Source organism: Athene noctua, chromosome 13 (assembly GCF_965140245.1).
Source record: "Athene noctua chromosome 13, bAthNoc1.hap1.1, whole genome shotgun sequence".
Classification (NCBI taxonomy): domain Eukaryota; kingdom Metazoa; phylum Chordata; class Aves; order Strigiformes; family Strigidae; genus Athene; species Athene noctua.
This window is the reverse complement of record NC_134049.1, coordinates 17,649,816-17,656,287: the sequence shown is the minus strand read 5'-3', so window position 1 is coordinate 17,656,287 and position 6,472 is coordinate 17,649,816. Positions and strand designations below refer to the sequence as shown.

Genomic DNA, 6,472 nt, shown 5'->3' with positions numbered 1-6,472 from the left:
AGTATCAGGCAGGGACCAAGATTTCATTAAATATCAAAGACAATCTGTCTGGACTGTATACTAGAAAATTACAATAGAAACTCATCAGTCAGTTGTGAAAAGATGAAGGGAAAAGACCAGAGAACTGTTAAGACTTGAACTAGCTGGAAGCATTATGATCCCCAAACAGCCTGTTAATATTTGAACTTAAGCATGAATGTAAAGCTCTGCAAATGGACAGTTCAAGAAATCATTCTGTAGGAGCTTAAATTCAAAATACTGAAGTTAGTCATGAAGTGGAAAACTTTAAATTCTGCTTCTCTCCAGGACTAGTTTCACAGGCAACTCATGTCACATTGTGTTCTTGTGGCTTCCAGAAGGCATCCTATCAATTCAGCCAGATGAGATACGATATTATGTGAGATTCTTAGTGCAGGCCACCAGGGAGAATAGGCAGATAGGCAGCCAGGTGCACATCCTATAATGAAATGCAGTAGTAGTTCAGGTGAGTACAGATTATTCAATGTTACCTGAAGTTGGGTGCTACAGTATAGTTTAAGCAACATACTCCAGGATGGCAGAAGTCAACCTAAACCAAAAATGGCCCATTTAGATTTTTGCCAAAATTTACATAAAATACAAAATTTCCCTTACAGAAGTACAAACATCATCATTACATTCCATGTCTGTGCTCACATACGCTTTGGAGTATAATGTTTTACTGAATAATGACATTTTCAGCTGTTTCATGAGAGTTGCATTAGGATTACACCTAGGTTACTTGGTATTTGTTTCTTTTCAAATAGCAAGGAACACCAAACATGTCTCCAGTCAATACCATTGTTCTTGTTTCTGCTGTAGATGGCAGTTACAGGTGTTAACCTCTCCTAGGATTTGTTCTATTGTTTAGTAATCAGCCTGGTTCTCAGTTACATGATTAGGAAAGATTAATTGGCCTGCACTCAAAATTGAAAACCAAACACAAACACTCCTTTTTCTGGCATGGCTTGACCTTCTCCTCCTCCTCTTATAATTGCTGCCATCTGGGGAGTACTATCAGCCTGCTGTCATTGATTCTTCAAGTGACAGTTTGGCCTGTGAATGGAAAGGTTATTTGTCTATTGCATATCGGGTAATACTGGAAAAGTAAAACATAACTACCTTCTTGTTTTTTACACTTAAAAGGCTGCAGACTTAGTAATTTACTCTTTTTACTCAAAGCTAAATTTTTAGAAACCCTTTACCATATCACTTTCACGATTACCTGTGACACAGTGCTGTCACCCTGAGCAACCAGTAAGTCTCTAATAGGAATAAAGCCTGTAGTAGTCCGTAGCAGCAAACAGGCTTAGTCGAGGGAATTAGGAATTAACCTTTTCTAATACCCCGAGTAGTCATTTGCCCATCCTCTAGCAGAGCTAAAAGAATCTCTGCATGCTAAGGGCTATGGGGAATACTTTGATTTTAAACTAAACATTACCTTACTATATCTAACTAACATACATCTCAAGGATATGGTGCTTTCTTCAAGTCTGACAAGGTAGGTGTGTCCCTTTTCTATTTTAAGGAAAACAATAAGGTAAATGAGCAGATTAGGTGCAACTGAGAAAAGAAATGTAGTCTTCTTTACCATTGTTTGCGTGGCCATTTGCTTGGGTCAAAGGTCTTTTGAAAAGCAGGATGCTATAAAGGCTCATTCTACCTTTAGTGAGACGAGAGCCATCTGAGTTTCTCTCCCAAGTGGTAGTTATCTCTTCCAGTATGACTTCTGACACTTGAACCTGAAGTCATCCTAAGTAGTTTAAATCTGAGCTATTCTTTTAATACAATAACATTTTTATATATCTGAAATGTTATCTAAGCAAAGACATCTAATTTTTTTATTTAAAAGAAGAGAGGGATTCTTTTTCATATCTTCAGAATGAATAATGAAAGTAAATTTTTAGCCATCTGAAACATGCTTGAGGAAAAAGTACAGAGACACATACATATCTTTTGATATGTACTTGTTAAATGCTTTATCATAGTTCAGGTTTCTTTAGTGCTCATTATACTTGTAGAAGAAAACTTTGCTGATACATAGAACAGTAAAAGAAATAGATGATGAATGAAAAATGGCTGATCCGATAAGCAAGATGCAAGGCAAAGATTTGGAATTAACTACTTTTATCTAATTGGTGTTACTTTTGTTGCACTGTCATGATTATCTCTTCGGTCCTTCTTGACCTGAAGCAAAGGGATTTCTGAATGTTTGCAGTTCATCTCACTTTACCAACCACACTGGAATCTAGTATGGTCACACTTCTTTTGAGATGAACACATAACAGAAAATTATATTAGATCAATACAGTAGCTTTCCTTGTGTCTGTATTGATTATGTGGCTGCTGAAATGGAGCTTGGTGGTGGGCTTAGTCACCAGCCAGGCCTTGAGAGGCTCAGATGAGAAACTGCCTATGCTTCATTGTTACTGAGATGAGAGCTTGGGAGTTTTGCAGGAGTGCATCGGTGCACAGCAGCCAGGAAGCACTAGTGAATATAGATGTAGCAACTCCCTATTTATCAGTCAAACCAAAGAGAGCTTGATGGCAGCAATAAAACCTCAGTCTATCATGGTTGTATCTGTTTTACTTTGTGAGGACTTTTGCTGGGTATTTATGCAACCATGTGTGTTGTAAGTATAAACACACAGCTCAGACATTCTCTTTGCAGCCCTAACTACCAGTTTCAGGGGTGTCAATGGGAAATTCTTCAAAACACCTTTCTACTTGAAACTTCCTGTTAATTTTGCTGCAGAAACCTTGCTTGATATACAGTTTTCTGATAGTAGTGCCAATTAGAATGGTATCAAGATGTCCCTTAACCCTTTCCTCAGACCACACAAGTCTGGAAATTCAAAGTTCAAAAGAAAGTTGTGGACAAACATAGTTCTTCCAAGAATCCATCTTGCAAGGACATCTCAAATAAAATGTGGGTTAAGCTAAGGAAGCAAGAGTGCATCCTCAGGGTAAGTGTCTGCAAATAGAGTCAATCAGGGATATAGTCATCAGGATTAGTTGTGTATGTATGTGTTCAAAGCTACAAATGGTTGCTTTTCCCATTTTAAGCCAGTTGTCACACATCACAACTAATTTAAAACCTTTTATATCAAGCTGAAGCCAAGTTTTCATCTTAAAAATACTAATGGTTCTAGATGCCACATCACCTTGTTTATTCCTTGTTCCATTTGGGGATATTTTTTCATTCACAGTTACAACTAGATATGTCCTTTGGCGTTCAGTTTTCTGCATTTTATTAGGGAACAATAATCCTATTAATGGATGCAAAAATATTACTGCCTTGAATGTGTTTTCCCCTTGTAATACTAATGTTTTTAGCAGAAGCTTGTGGGAGTAGTGGGTAATGAGAAAGTAATGTACACTTACTTTCTCAATGGATTTGATTAAAAAGAAAAACCTTAAGCACATGGTGCTACGGATTTAATTATTTTTGGTATGATCCCAGAAAGCTAAGGCAAGGACCCTGTTGACAGCTCAACTGTACAGACACAGAGGTGAACACAGAGGTGATTAATGCCTGCACATGCAAAGAGCTAAATGGAATCATTTGACTGATATACATTGCAGATATACAACCATGTGATAATTGCATTATTTTATGCTTTTGGTTGATTCCTGTTGTATCTGTTTATTCCCTGCTAAAGCAAATGCCAAAGTTCTGATTAAAATGTGTGTATGCTGAGAATTACTTGCCTGCAGTGAAACAATATAACAGCAGTTTAATTTAACAGTAGGCCAAGTCCTGCAGATCCTGGAAAAGCCTAGTTCATATCAACTTCATTAAAGATGGAATTCAGCCCCTGCTGAGGGCTGGCATAAAGCCAGTCTATGCTTAACTCTCCCCTAAGTCCTAAAATATGCATTGCTTTTGTTTCTGATCTATGGTAAATTTTATGTGGAGAATTCAACACCTGTAAATTATGTAGGATTGGGCCCAGAAAGCTGTAGTAATTGCTAAGGAAAAAAAGAAGCAAAGGAACATGTTCTGTTGCACAGCACAAACCACAGCACTTCTTGGTGAACTAGAGTTTCTTCTGTTAGTCAAGAAATTTTCTTCATCTTCTGTCAATTAGTCTTGGACTTAATTATTTATTAATTTGCTCTCAAAACACTATCTAGTCATAAAATACTTCTTGAAGACTTAATTTCATTGCACTTCTTTTGTCCTGCAGCACATGAAGATGACATTTCTTGAGGACATGTGGGGAAAGCTTCTTTGAGTAGCCTAATAAGCAGTAATATATTGACTGCATATGTGTGTATATGTGTATGCAAGCACTAAGTGGATATGTACATTTTAAATTTTGCACTTTACCTCTGTTGAGCCAGGAGCTCTTTAGGCAGTATTAGTACGATGGTGACACCGAGACAGGCACTTACTCTTCCATGCAGGGACCTTGCCATTCTGCTGCTTCTCCAGTGGTGCCTGCCCAGAGGTTTGTACAGCCTGGTTTTGGTGCCATATATACTATGCCTTCAGTAAAACAGTAACTTTGATGTCAGCTCAGCATCTTGGTTATTGTGCTTTCATAGGTACAACTGTTAGCCAAGTTATCTGGAGACGCTGGGATGTGATTTTTTTCCATGATTAGAAAACCAAAGGCATGTTAGGAAACACTGCGAAAACATGTTTTATTGCTGTGTTAATTTTCCCCACTCTCCCTCTTTCAGTCAGATGTTGATATCTTGATGAAAATTCAAAATAGACATCCTGGAATACATTTTAATTAATAGAAGTGAAGGAGAGACAGAAATGTACAAAAGGATTGTAAGCAGCCTGAACTGAGATGGCAGAATTGACAGCTCCTAAAGATATGCAGACTGGTAAATACATTTTCTAGAGAAGAAGTGTGATGTATGCACTAGAAAGGAACCTCCTGTGAGGAAGAAAATGCCCCCAGATGGACCTTATTCTCCAGATGCAGATGGACAAATGCCATTACTCTTGCTGTTTGGGCAAGTAGTGTTTTGATGGTACTCAGCAGGGAACAAACACCCATTTTGCAGTGTGGCGCTCTGGTGGTCGCTGTGCAAAGGGACTGATGGCAGGTCAGAAGTGGGCTCGTACATTTGCAATTAAGCAGAGTCACCAGCTGCTGTATTCATGGGCAGAGAAGCACAGTGGTTATGCTGTTCCTTCTCAGAGCTGCCACAGCACAGAGCTTCCTGTTGCTTGCAGTCTGAATGGAATGTTTCTCTGCCAGCCAGAGGAAGGCTGTCCCACTGCCTGCAAGGCATCTTTGTGCTGATGTGCAGAATTTCTCTCTTCTGGAAGCTGTCTGCACTGCTTTGCTCAGACAAAAAGTTAACTGCCCAAATGTCAATTAGTAGAGTCTGTAAGAGCCTTTTAGCATAACAATGTTGTGCTGACTTGAATATACTTTTTTTCCATCAGTCACACAGTATAGTTTAAAAACCTGTTTAAAGAACTTTTCCTTTCTGAAGCCATGTTAAGGTCAGTGGTGTAGCAATGAGTGTGCTAAACATTCATGCAGCTGCAGTCTTATATGGTCTATTCCAGCAAATAGGCATTTTACACTCCTGAGTTTTTCCCATCTTAGTGAGTAAACACATAGTCTTAGCGGACTGCAAAAGATTAGTTTACTTCAGTGGGCTTAATCTATGACATAGACTAATCTTGATGTGATCCTATTACTGCAATGTCAGGTGAGATTGTAGTTTTTGATTGTCTTGCTTTTGCTTTGATGGGTCATTTGACTCTAGCATGTGTGTTTTGGAGCAGCTTCTGTCTCTATTGGTGTCTCTGAAACTTTATAGTCAGGAGAGAGAGATGACTAACTCATGATCTCAACTACAAAAATGTCAGGAGATTGACTGTAAAAACAGAAAAAAGAGAAGTCCTCATGTCGTTATGGATCCTCTTATCAATATCACTTGTTGAAATTTAGGAAGTAGCAAAGGAAATCCACCATCATCTGTCAGATCTCTGGAGATCAGTGTGACGTGAGTTGGTCAGCTGGAATTATTACTGTGATAAATGTTCCTAGCAGAAATAAAGAACCTGTAACTGAAGGAGCTGGTAAAGGTGGTAATTCTTTGTATAAATGCTTCTGGACAGAGACCTGGGTAATAAGTCTGTCACAGGTGACTTTAATTTGTCTCTCACCATAAGAGGACATGGCAGGCTGGTGGCTGTTAGGTCTAGATGTTGCTGGTAGAGTAGTGATCTGTAGCTGCCCAGAAGCTTTTTATTTCTAATTATTAACTTGGCACATCTCACCACAAGTGTGAACTGGAGCTAATGTCATAATCAACAGATAAAAGGGATGAGGTGCTCCTGACTGTGTGTGAGAGTGCACACTGTTGTCTTTCTCTAGCATGAGTATTACAGCAACTCCTATTGGCAATCCCCAGGAAATCAATAAAAATATTATGGGTTTGCCCTATTCTTCTACACAGATTGTCAGCAAAAAGC

General features: G+C 38.7%; 1 protein-coding gene across 1 annotated transcript in view; it reads left to right on the top strand.

Moving 5' to 3' along the window:
* Positions 1-1,404: 1,404 nt before the first annotated feature.
* Positions 1,405-6,472, top strand: part of TRPM1 (transient receptor potential cation channel subfamily M member 1) — a 108,627-nt gene continuing 103,559 nt past the window's right edge. Inside the window, exon 1 of the mRNA XM_074917669.1 lies at positions 1,405-1,519. The gene's annotated coding sequence lies outside the window, so the exon portion shown is untranslated. The remainder of the gene's footprint in view (positions 1,520-6,472) is intronic.